This window comes from Anopheles aquasalis, chromosome 3 (genome assembly GCF_943734665.1).
Source record: "Anopheles aquasalis chromosome 3, idAnoAquaMG_Q_19, whole genome shotgun sequence".
Classification (NCBI taxonomy): Eukaryota; Metazoa; Arthropoda; class Insecta; order Diptera; family Culicidae; genus Anopheles; species Anopheles aquasalis.
Genome location: NC_064878.1, coordinates 66239539 through 66253548, shown reverse-complemented (window position 1 = coordinate 66253548; position 14010 = coordinate 66239539).

Genomic DNA, 14010 nt, shown 5'->3' with positions numbered 1-14010 from the left:
CGGGAGGGCGCAATTCGCTTCAAAATCCACGCGCTCCAAGTGCTTCTCGCAACTCAAACGCACTCACGAGGCAAACTAACGAAAATAGTAAAACTACAAATTGAAAACTTCCAGTAGCAGGTGGCCCAGCGGAGAGCAGGGCCCAGAACCGGAGGCAACCTGTTAGAGAAGGTCTTGAGAATGTCATTCTCTTCCCCTGGCGGCCCCACCCTGGCGACGAGCAATTGAATAGAAAAGTGGTAAAATCACAACTAATTTGTGATGTGGATCCGAACCGATCCGTCTGTGCGACTGCCAATGCGTCGGCCAAACGCCGTTGGCAATAAAAAGGGAATGTGGAGTTCTGGCGAAAGATTTTGTTGTTGTGCCGTCGGGAAAATCGCGACGAGTATCGGACGCCGTCGGTGAAAGCTACACCTTCCTGGCTGAAGTGATATCTACAACTGCTTCATATATTTTACGACAAATGTTGTTTAGATATAAATACCTTTAAGTCTCCTTCTACGATATTTAATCTTTTTCTCTTTAAGTCAATTTGTTTTGTACATTTTTTCATGAATGCCGAGCCAAGAGTCTGATAAAGGTGCATAAATTTGATGCCATGGATGAAGTTTTTAACAAATCGGACACCAAAATACAACGAAATATTCTTGAAAAGTTGTAGTTTATTATGGCATTTATAAAAACATTGACAGGTTGATAGTTTTTACACACAAACCGTCAAAAATGGGCTATTACTGTTGCGAATCAAAAGACTTGACTTTTTAAGCGACGAACCCGGTTTGATCATAGTGTGATCAGTTCTTCAACTTGATATATCAACGAAAAATTGATATATCAACAAGAACTCAACGGGACTACCTGGATAAACTTATAATCTTTCAAATGAATATCGATTTGTATAATTCAGATGTCGCGGCACGTGGCTGCGATGGGCACCGGAAAAGTACATTTTTGCATACAAGCCTTTTGATGCCATGGATGAAGTTTTTGACAAATTTTCCCCAAAATATATTCAAATATTCACAAAAAGTTGCAGTTTAATAAGACACTCACTTGAAAAACTAAAGTTGAATGGTTTCTTCACAAAAAATCGTCAAAAATGAGCCTTTTTCGGCCCGATTTAACGACAGCCCCACTTTAAATTGATCTTATGCAAATATGCGTCACAGTTTTGTGTTAAAAAGAATTCCTAAAATCCTTTAAAAAACCTTTGTAATTTATCATGCTAGAGGTGTTCATTAAATGGTAGCTTTGTCAAAGCATTATATACGCTCTGATGCCCAGTAGCGTCCTGAAAGCGAACCTGAAGCACCGTGCTTATGGCTTGAAATGAAACGATGAACTAAATGGTCTATCCCCATTCCCTGGTCAAGATATCAACGCCAATTAACACGAACAAATCCTGCGAAACAAGTTTTGATTAAAATCACGGCCGACCGAGTTTTCGACTTCGGCGAGTTGTCACGACACTTGGCACCGATTGCGATACGCTTATCGTCAGCAGAATCCCACCCCCCCCCCCCCCCGCGTTGGTTGCACGCTTCTCAGATAAACATCATAACAGTGCCTCGAAACATAACAGACTCCAGAAATCGAGTGGCAACTTCCCTGCAGCGTAAGAGCGAGGTTCAATGTTAAAAAGTGAACAATCGCGTCAGCGTCTCTTGTTGTTCGCCGAAAAAGGACAAGAGCGCGTCGTGGCACGTGACGCAACCGTGCGTTCCGTCATTCATACACGTCACCGTGGACCGTGGCACGTGCGAAATTATGTTGGTCGATTTAGCGGGCTTCCCTCCCTTCTGCGACATCAATGTCCCTAAATGTAACGTGGAAAATATGCTCGCCATCCACTCGCCTCCCCTGTTCCCCTACGTCTCTTTTTTTAGTGCTGCTTTCGGTCGCATAAACCGAGAAGCACAAACTCGCTCGCATCGGGGTGCGAGAGAAGAGATTTTTTAATTAAATCATTACCAAGATTATGTCACCGTTCCGTTGGTTCGCTGCTGAGCTGAGTGTCTGCAGTGTTTCTTCCGTGCCGTGGTCGTGCGAAGGGTGCGCGGTGCAAGTGATAATGTGAAAATAATGCGAATGCCCTGCTGGTGAGAAGTGTCCTCTAGGGATGAACCACTTGAGCGGCCTTGAGCTCTCTGATCCCCGCGCGTGTATTAATCATTTGGTTGGTCCAGTTCGTTGGTGCGAACTGTTCCGGAGGCATGAGCTTACAGGGAGGGAATGCTGGTCCTGTGGGAAAAAGGGGCCTTTGTGAGAAGAGATAATTTCATTTCATAAGTCATCAAAACATCCACATTAACACCTTCGCGCTGGGCGCCTTTCCGGAACTGCGGCACAAAATTTGTATTGTTGCTGATGGAGAAAAGTTTTGTTGATGAAACGACCGCTTTGCCTCGTTGTGATGGTGGCCAGTGTAATCAGCGTAATTGAATCGGTGCGCACAACAAAGCGCTGGCCAAGATTGAAGTTTTTAATTAAAGAAAGCTGTAAGGAAATTACATCGCAGAAAGGAGCCTAACCGTTACCGTCATCCCTCCCGAATGGCTGTTGCTGGATGAATTTAACAGATTTGTACAATGTTGAGGTTGATGAGAAAACATTACAACGAGGATCCAGCTCGTCAAATGCTTTGAAACCATAATTCACAAACGAATTTGGTCGATCACAAACAGTCCGCCTTCCTCATTGCTCAATTCGTCACGAAAGGAGAACCCCGAGAACCAGTTCGAAACGGCAAAGCGGCAACCAATTGAGTGCGGATTTTGTTCAATTGGCCATTTCGAGTGGATTCCATTTCATCCCCGGTTTATCGGTTCGTTTCGGTGCCCAAAAGCGGAGGGATCGAATTTCCCATTCCAGCGGCCGCCGTGGAGGGAGTTGCCTTTCTCACACTTCATCCACCGACCGACCCGACACAGGATGCAGCTCGTATCTCGTGCCCAAAACCAGTGCAAAATAAATGTCCTTTTTCCCTCCCTCCTTTCGTGTGATCATAATTCATCGAAGGAGAAAAGTCATCCTCGGGACTGCGACTTGGAAGTGTTGTCCGCACCAGTCGAGAGTGAGAGTGATAATAATCCCACGAGACACACGATCCTCCTCCCCCCAACACTGTGTGTCATCACAAATCGATTTCGCAAAAGAAAAAGGGGGAAGTTGGTGGCCAGTTTTCCCCTGGTCGCTCAGCCCGGGGTTGGTTTGGTAGGTGATCATAAATATTAAGTAACATATTTTCCACATCACCACTTATGAGTGCCGTCACCAGTGCCATCCGCACAGCGAAAGATAAATCGTCCATCTCGATCCCAATGCAGCATCATCGTCGTAAAATGCCGCGTGCCTCATCGTCGTCGTCGTCGTTGTCGTGCGCCTCACGCCGCCGCAGGTTGCGCAGAAGATGAATGATGATTATTAGCGGACCAGTCAGCGGCGCAGGAGTGACTCCAAAACATGCTGCTGTAAAACCCTCGCACACACCCTCCCGCACGTGCACCCCGAGAAAGGATATCTCGAAAGCGAAACAATAAATTTTTATATTTCATCCAACCAGCCTTCCACTGTACCACCACCGAACCAACCAACGGCCGTGCGTGACGTGCCCGGTTTGAATGGTTACATTTTTATAACAAATATATAAATATTTATCACCTAAAGTGGGAGGGGGTGGACCTTGAGATATGCTTTTGAGCTGGCCTTTTTTATGCTCTCACTTCCGGTGAGATACATGCCACTCTCGGCCACCACTGGAAGCCGTGATGTCTTCAAAAGGTTGACTCTCCGCTTTGGGTTTACTTCCTCCAAGACAGAGGGGATGAGAAGGTGGTGATATGGTGTGGTTCCGGTCGCATAAGGTCACCGCACCGGTGGAACGGTTGACAGATTTCGTTCTTCCTCTCCGTGACGAGCGTACAAGGAGCAGTTCTTGGAGCTCGCGTTCCTGTTTGTTACATATTCATATGCTCGCTTCGGTTCAATCGATGCCGTTTACATCTTTATATCGCTTCGTGTCAATAAACCAATAAGCAAGAATAAACCGCACCTAATTGAGCATAAGAAAGCATATGCTTTCTATAAGGGTGTCGCGAGCTAGCGTAATGTTCTTGTTTGTGCTGGGCAGTAATTTTGGAATTTAAGCAAATAAACAACAACCCGTTTGTTGGGAATCAAATTTTATAAAAACGAAAACAAACCCTTTCCATTTGGCACCAGGGCTCGATTATCCATTCAGAACGGGGGAAAAGGGGGAGAGGACTACAGCCGCGGCCGCACACACAATGCAATTGTAGCGCTTCGGGCAGACAGACTTCCACAGCACAAATGACTTGACGGGTGGGAAATTCGGAAAATTCTTTCCAAACGTAAGCCCTTGTCTGTCGATTAGCAAGTGAGTGAATGTTGTCATTGGGACCGGGAGGGGTGCCATGCCCCGAACGTGCCGATTAAGATCGGAACCCTTCGACTAGGGAGCGGACACAGTCGCGCTGGTGGCTGCTGGCCCACCCCTCGACGGCATTTGTAAGCGAAACTACACTTCACTCGCATGTCCTTGCGCGCGGAATACAGTGTGGTTCTATTTTTACGAACTGCCTCTCTTCTATGGTGATCTGACGACTGCTGAAAGTCCTGCCGTTGGTGAAAAGCGGCGTGTTACTGTATCCGAGATCCGTCAATTAAGGCGCAACAACAAGAAGTGCAGATTGAATCGACTCACCCCGGCCCCGGCCCCGGCTCCGGCCCTTGCCATGCACGCAATAGATAATGCAGTCGCGCGCGCGCTCGCTCACTACGCGCACCACGCGATCGATTATGAGATCCTTTGTGAAGTGTTGCGCTATTTTGCGGCAAACGCGTGGGAACCACTATCTCTCGCGTGCATGCGTGCATGACTTTTTGGCCAAGGGGAGCGAAGGGGTGTGCCAGAAGTGTGCCAGTAATTTAGAAGGCACAGAACGAACTGTCCGCTGTATGTCTCTCTCCCCTCTCGGTGATGATTGTGATGTCCTGTGACCGGCTCGATAGTTCGCGCCGGTACTGCTGCATCAGGAGCTCACCAAAAGGTAGCGTTTTTGTGTTGTTGTCCCCTTTTGCGACCACGGACACGAACAATTGACTTTTAATTATTGTTTACCGTCATTCACCGTTTGCCCTGTTGTTGTGTCGATTATCGAGAGAAGGTTTGAAGCTGGATGGATGGTGTGGATGGTTTTGGGCGAGATTTATCACCTCAAACCGTGCGTTGCGGGAGCCAGTATTTCGTAATCGGCATCTCGACACGCACCTCGCACGCACGGGAGGAAGTTTGTGGGAAAGTAAGCATCTTCCGCTTCCGGGTGGTCTAAAAGGTTTTTCCTTTTCTCCGGATTTTCTGCATTGACCAATCATTTACTTACTTGTTCTTGTAGGGAAGAGGGCAAGAAATTGTTCTGAGATCCAATAAATTGTTGTTCTTCAACAAAAAGGGTTTGGAGGTTTTTGGAAAACATATTAAAGAACCAACTAAATACGGTATTTTGTCAAAACTTATAGATAACTTAGAAGAACGATCTCAAGGCTTGGCTTTGGAGTTGATCCGATACATCACTTGCTGCACAAACAGTTTTTTTCCTGGAGACGGGCCTTGGATGGTGTTGATTCATCTGCGGCACACGGACCATTCTCGAACCAATGTCAACCCACGTGTTGTAGAACGGTTATGGCCTTGGCCTAAGTTTTCTGTTTTCTTTTCGATCACCATCGTGTATCAGAGTTTTCTAACCCGATATTTGTTTCAATATTTGCTGGCGACAAACCCGGAATCGAGATTGAGTGACGGTGGGCTATGTTGAGCGGGACAAAATGAGACAGACAACGTACGCAGTTGTTTTCGTTTGGTAAATATGTTTATAGATAATTCAGTTTCTTTAAGTGATACTACTTTGTGAATTTCTAAAGAACTGCGAGTGTGTATTGTCTCCTTCAGTGAGGTACATTTTATTTTTAAAATACTCGAAACGCGTGTGTAATTCAAATTAATAGATACGAATTGTGGCCTACAATAGGGAAAGGAGCATTTGTCTTTCCTGTCTTTCTTTTTTGTGCGTAGGATTTATTAACGCAAATGCATATTAATAGCTTCTTTTAACAAAAATTAAGCTGATTTTGTCAGGCTCTAGCGTTTTAATTCCGGCCACGAATCTTTTGTGTTAGCACGTGTCCATTCTAATATAACCTTGAATATTCAATTGGTACTGATTTTTCATCAATAATTCCTTCATTTTGTCCCATTTCTATGCGTGAATTGTCTAGAAAACAACAGTTAAACTTGGACGAAACACTAATTTAGTTGTTCTAGAAAACGTGGCCGTAACTGAATATTCGTAAATAATCTCTCTCGCTCACACTTCAAAGCGAGAGTGAGAAGCAAGACTACCACCTGCGTTTATATAAACGCTTTCGGGAGTTCAGACAGTCTGAACACCTGAATGCACACGTGTAAACGAAAGCAGGCGAAACATCAGCACCCTCTATGCGGCATGCGTATGAAGCTCGATTTGAATCGATCGTTTTTATCGTCCTTAATCAGTTGGCCACGTGATCCTCCTACGTCACATGGGAACCACCCGGCCACGGAAAAAAGAACCGGCTACGACAGCCAACAAAGGACATGGTAAAGGACCTACGCAACGCCGCCGTACAACGAATTCTGGCTCAATGGGGCTAGGCACGTGGAACGTACGTACTCTGCAACGAGCCGGATCTCTGCACCAAACATTCCTTTTTAAATGAGTTCCTTCCAGTGGTTCCACTTTATCTTGAGAAGCATAAAACAAACATGCACAAATATTCAAGAAATGCAAGTACCTTTCCGGTCGTTTTTGCTTGCTTTAGTGTTACACTTCCTACATCGAACTCACGTTTCCTACATTAAATGCAAATAAACATTGCTCTCTTTAATGACCAGAAAAAATACTGCGATGCACGACCCATAAACGAATCCAGATTTATGGAAATTAATATTCATAATCGCTGGAAAACTTTCCCGCCCCAAACAAACGACCACCATAAAGTCGTGCCGTGTTCATTAATCAAACGTTCTGATAAGGAAAATCTGCCTGCTCTCAATTCAGAAGAACCGTGCACGCTGCTGACACCTCGATGATGATGAGAAACATTACTTTTCCTCCGCATGACCATCAACCCAGCAAAAAGGCCGGTCATAGATAAAAATTGAATTACATTTAATGGTGTGCATTTTAAATACCTTCGCGTGCCGGGGGGCGTAACCGGTTCACACAAGTCCGAAAGGGTTGTGAGTTTGATTTATGAACGACACACTCACAAAGGCACGAGCAGCTGATGGCGGCATCAGCACCGGGAAAACGGTTTCTGTATTTAATTGAAAAAATTACCCTCCACGTGCAAGTCGCCAAACTCATGCTGCCGGGACGGATAGTGGTTTAGCATATCAAAAACGATTTCCTGGTTGGCGGATTGCCAACCAGAACCCACGGCATGTAAAACACGGTGTGCCATTTTAGGACCATCGCGAGGTCCACCGGCCAAGATGCGCCGTGCCGTGTAGACGTTACATCAAGATCGTTTACCGGTTCACGGCATTCGCAGACTAATTAATTCTGACCCAAGAGAAGAGGAAAGGGCGCACATGGTGCGGGGAATGGTAATTTCCAGCCACACGCAGACCGAAATCGTTCAAAAAACCAAGCGGGAAAAAAACATAAAAATAAATCTCGTCCCCTCTGTTTGGTCAACAAAAAAAAAAGGGAAGCGAAAACTGACCACCGGTCGGCCATCGGAACGGCATCTTTGTTTTGTGTTACAAATCGCGCTTTCTCCCCCCTCCCAGTGGGGGACCAAAAGGACCAGAGGTCAGTTGGTTGTTTTTTCCGCTCATTTCACGCTCGCCACCAAAGGACACCTGCGGCGGTTGCCTTGCGAGGTCCTGCGGCGAGATATCGGTGTGTTGTCGTTAGACTGGAGCAGCGTGACCAGTGCGGGGGGGTTCCAGGGTCTCCGGTTTTGATTAATATTAACGTTAACACCTCGCACTTCGAGGAAAATCGTAAATATTATTACTGACATTACGCAGCGGCCTATGGCTAATTATTCATTTTTTTTGCTACGACCATATCCGCGACATTTCGCGACGCCATAGCGGCCGTTTTCATGCTCGGCTCCAAACGACATTTTCCGGGAATCCCCGGGCCCTTTTGGGCAGGTTGGGTTTGTCCTTGACCATTTACTGACAAAACGGTGTGTTATACGGCAATGGTGAAGGCATTTCTACGCGCTTCAAAGACACAGGAGTTAATGTTCTTTTAGGTTAGGTGTAAATTACCATGTTTGGCGGGCGTTAAAACACTCTCATCATTGTCTGTTCTGGGTCATCATCATTTGGTGGCAAAAGATTCATTTTTTCGACGTAATTTTGACACCACTGGAGAGCAGTAGGCGAAGGTAAAATGGGTTTTGTGGAAAAGGATCAAAGCAACCTATGCATAAGATTTGACAAAAACGATACAAAATGAATGATACAAAAATGATACAAAAAATTTATAAGTGATAGACAAACTCATGTTCTTCCTTAAAAAGAAGGCATTAGGTAGACAATTTTCATATGAACTGTCAAGGAAAATGATTTGCAAAAGTACAGCGCAAGATTTAGGTCTCCAATGACCAGATACCAAACATTTATCAGTGCTTTTTATCAAAATTACAATTTACAGAAACGTTTCTCCACTAACCATACCGTACTGATATCGATTTCCATCAGTCTAATCGCTTAAGTTGATTGACTTCATTCCGCGCTTCGAGGAAAACACGAAGGAAACATGAAAAACTCGTGGTGCCCATTAACATCGATTGGCGCATTGACCGATTGTGCTGGCGATCGACGGAAAACCATGAGCTAGCACTTTCAATTGTCGAGCGCCCCAAGACGGGAAGACACTCTTACGACACCTCTTCTTCCGAGGAAGCCCAATGGCGAGGATAATACCCAGCCATTGGCGACGTTTCGTTCAAGTCACCATCAAAAGTGTCCGAAAGTTGTAGCCTCCAGTGGCAGCGCCTCCAAAGGGTCCAAATAGAACGCCAAAGGGCGCGAGCATACCCATGGCCCATTTATCATCGTTAGTGGTGATGATTTATGGGCATAAGCTCGCGCACTAAATAATAGGCTCATCCTCCCCCCCCCCCCCCCCCGGTCGCCAGTAAACCAGTGGGAGGAGTGCCTTCTGGAAGGAGTGTACGATTCAAACGATCGAAAGTTACAAGACGCGCCTCGCTGCGGCCAAGAAAGCGAAACAGCAACACCATCGCCATCGAAGCGAAATCCCATTAGCAAAAAGGGGGGGATTGGGAATCGGGATTCGGATTTGACTGAGACCGGCGCGATAGGACGATACGGTTGGCGGATGGCGAATCTTGCTTGGCTTATCTTGGCCCACGGTATCAGGATCGCAACCGAACGTCTTCGTTTCCGGTCGTGCCGGTTCGCTGATTGGCCCCGCGGCCCCCAACAGCATTGAGCAGCAGCAGCAGCAGGAGCAGGCGCCATCGATTAGGGATAGGACGAGTTTAGTAATCGAGCATACTATTCCGCCCTGCGCCATGGCCCGATGAGCATCTTCCTTGGGATGAAAAATGGATTCTTTCCTTTATCGTCGTCTTCGTCTTCGTCGTCGTCTCCGTAGTTGTCTGCCATTTTGCTATTCCTCTGCTAATCGTGCAGGATGTTGTCGTGAGTTGCGTTGGACCGGGTTTTTGCAAAAAGATGTTCCCCTTTCCTCCGCTTCACACTCTTTCGTCTGCCACCCGGCCCATCGGTCCATCAATCGATTGTTGAAATGAAAGCGAATCGACGCCATAATTAGCGACGATGATAAATGGAAAGCGCGTCGTTTGGCTGTCAAAATATTTTCCCACACACGGCCAGCGGTCGCCACTGGCCGCGGCCGCTTCATCATTTGTCAATCCGCTGTGCCATCGCGGTGACGGTGCATTGTTGCGTGCCACAGTAGGAGATAGAGAGAAATGAAGAAAATGGCTTTTCATGCTTTGGCACGCTCCATTAAATGGCTTCTTCCCGTCGATTCGTGGCGTAATAAGGCAGAACGAATCAAATCGACGATCGAGCGAGCAAACAACAACCCCTCCTAAGCCACCATCGAACAGAAAGTGCTTTCGTGAGCATAAAATGATGAAAAGAATAATCTTCAGCTAAATTATCGAACGGGGACACTACCGTACGGACGAGGAAGTCATCAATTTCAGTCACAATAGACTGTTGGAACAGTTTTAAATGCTTTCAATTGCAGAATCGTGATGGAGGAAAGCGAAAATATAAAAAAATGTAGGAAAAATGGTTTGGCGCAAAAGAAAATAATCAGAAAATTGGGAAAGTCCTGGAGGAAAAGCTAATATAAGTTGCTGTAAAGATGATTTTTAGACGCTCACAGAAAACAACAATAAATACCATGCGGTAATCTGAAAGATCAATAAAGTCCCAAGGACCTCTGAGTATTCTCAAAAAAGAAAAACCGCCAGACGACCGCACTCACTCCCGGAGCAGTATTTCAAAGTTGGAACACAAACGAACCGATGGAAAGGCCGTGCCCATGGGGACATGGACATGGAAATGGAAATTTTTATTCAAATTACGACCGATCGGATAATGAGCATTCCCATGGGTTGGGGGTCTTTCTCGTGGGTCTGGCGTTTTTGGCAAAATGTTCGATGCAAATTTTGGCTTTCCCGTAGCCCCTTCGACATGTCCCTGGGTCCGTTTTTGTCTTCGTCGTTCGTTCGAGCAGTTTTTCCTCATCAACCTTTAACCAGGGCCACCCCAAACCAGGGGGGTAATGAATTTGCCTTCCCTTTTGGGGCTATTATTATCATTTGTCCCCGCACTGAGCCCAAGCGTCCGCAGGGAGGGCGGGATGGCCACCCAAAAACTCGGCCATTTTGGCAATGTTGGATGCATTTGAATAATTTCTGGTTTTATGGCCACCGTTCGTTCCCAGGTCGCTGGGCGAGGTTCGAGCAGAGCTGAAGAAGACATAAAAATTCATTACCAACATCCGACGGCCGCCCAGTTTCTTGCCCACCGTTGGTAGGAAGGACGATGTGGTTGTAAAATGGAGCTTCCTTGCCGAATTCTTAGTTTCCCAATTTGACGACAACCTTCCAGCGGCAAGCGAGCCATTCTGGGACATTCGCTTCGTTCTTTTTGGATGCAAATTTGGAAAATGTACCAACCGAACTCTGTGTGTTCCATCTATTGTTTGTTCGGTTTTTGGGAAGGAAGGAAATTTATGTCTCAACCACCAGCGGTCGAGCGATCGGTGACGGAAATTTTCAGACCGCACGTTTCTCAATTAGCAACGGCACCGACCGGTGCTGCGAGTTCTGTGCCCGACAGGACATGGAAATTCGTTATGCAGCTCGGCTTAATTATCCGTAAGTAGCGTAAACACAACCAACCACTCAACAGCACGAGGACCGTGGTGCAAATTCGTAACGCTTACAATGAGCGATGATTTACGCGAACTTCGCGAAGAGGTTTCTGGTGGGAAAATTATTGAATCCCATTGAATGGCCCAGGGTATGGCAATCGATTAGAGGAGGAAAAAGGATTACTCTCCCTCGCTCATGCTAAGCGCTCGAGGATTAAGTGCTTGAGAAACATGTTTGTAATGTTTGTTTAATCTTTATGGAAGTTTGCTAATAGAGTAACTAGCATCGGTAACAATTATCCTTGGAGTACCTTTACTCCAGCGAGGCAACACGTTGAGGATCATAAATAATCACCGCGACGTATCGCGGTACACGGAGCACGTGACCTCGGGGGAACTGGCACTTTGAAAGCACGTGACACTCCGGGAAAGGCCATGCAGCGCTATCATTGATCACTTCGTTAGTTTGTCGAACGACCCGCTACTCGCTTTTTACTGCGAGACAATTACGACGCAAAATCGGACTAGCAGATCCTTACGCACCGACTGTGCAACTTCCTCTTGTTTGTTTGTTATGTTTTTCCAACGGAACACCAGTGCCTTCGTGCCTCCGTGACAACCCTCCCGGGGGCCACAGGCGACTCCCGGAAAGCGATACACCCCGGGTAGTGGAACAATAAAACTGCCTCGTGCCAGTGCGCGCGCGAAAAAGGACGAGTCCTAGGCCGGACAAAAGGCCATCATCGGCGGAAGTTGTGCTTCGCCTTTCATTCGAGGGAAAATCCGGGAAAATCCAGGACCGTAAACCGGTAGCAGCAGCTTGTATTGCCCGAAATGTGCTCCGAGACACCCCTCTGGCGAAAGAGAGAAGAGAAAAAAAACGGTGGTTGGGAAAACGGGCCAGACACCCTCCACCCAACCTGGAAGTCATTCACCGAGCCTCTGGACAGAGCGTGTATTTGTTCCACCCCTGGTGCTGGTCCTGCTCCTGGTGGTAGAATTGAGTCATGACTGCCGGCCGGCTGCAAAGGGGTCGTGGATAATGGCGAGACACTATGAAAGTGCGAGACCACCAGTGTGAACCTCCGAGGGGACTAGTTCCTTATCGACGCGTTTATCAATAGTGTTTTGCCGAAAAGAAACCAAAGCCAACCAGAACCGTGGCCGTGGCTCTCTCTCTCTGTGTTGGGCCCGGGGAACTCCGTTTTTGTTGGTAATTGATAGGGTGTAGCCTATCAAATTGTTTAATTGGCGTGAACGTACATGTGTTTTCAGTCGTCGTCGTTGTCGTCGTCGTCGTCGCGCGATGATCTGTTTGCTCAAGGGGGAACTGCGAGTGGGAAAAACGACACGGGATTATCGGTCGGACGTCGTTTTGATACGGTCAATCAAAAAAGACCACAGAAAGGGATTATCATGTTTCATATCCTGATGTACGGTCTTATCAGGATCACTTTGTAATGTTTGATCAGGCGATGTTTGGTGAAGGAAGTGGCCACCATTTTGCCACCAAACCGAACAGAATGCAAACCATTTATGATATTTAGTGTAAGTTTTGAAACAAAATGTAAAGGACTTACCTTGCCGCGACTTTACATCCACCGGTGACTCCAAGTTCTGGGACAAAATGGACGACGGGGTGGATGTGGTGGTAGGGGATTGTGTAGAGGACACCAGGTTCAGGTTGGTCGCCCCAAGTAGATCACTACGATGCCGCTGACTGGACAGTCCATTTCCGAGCAGATTCGTTGGCGCCACCAGGGAGGTCGCATTGATAACGCTGATACTGCTGCTGCTACTAGTTCCCCCACCACCACCTCCTGCTCCTCCGACACTACCACCACTTCCACCGCCGGTGGCACTCGATCCGTTGGTCGCGTTCACACTGTGCGGATTGCTCGGTGCGTTACTGGCATTACTGTTGCCCGGGTTCGGAGCATCTGCCGCACCATTCCCACCGGATGCTGGACCGTTGTTGTTGTTGTTGTTGTTGTTGGTACTGTTGCCACTACTCGTACCATTATTCGCCGCACCGTGTGTTATTACGTTCTCCAGCGATTCCGTCAACCGAGGTGATGAGTAAATGTCACTGCAAGAAGGAAGGAGCAGAGAGCGGTTCAGGAACGGTACGGAGATTGCTTCGAATCGAAACCTCACCTGAAGGCGCTCGAGGTACCGAGAAACGAGGTCCTGTCCTGTAGTGCCGCTTTGGCCTTCTCGACGCTCTGCTTCAGCTGCTCGAACGTGGACTGATGGAAGCGATAGGAACCCCAATCGGTGCACTGTGTCAGTCCGAGACAATCCTCGGATTTCACCTGATGGCTCACCAGGGGCGATGCTCCGCGCTTCAGATCGAGCGCCGTCTGGTAGGAGCAAGAGCTTTCGTACATCTTGCTGCCGAGCTTCCGTTTAACCCTGCGAAGAACGGCAACAGAAAAGGAACTCAGTTCAAACCGACTCTGTATCATCATTTACACCAAGGCGTCTACGGTTGCCGGATCGTCCATGAAATATGCCCACACTCCAAGACACCGCGGTCGGC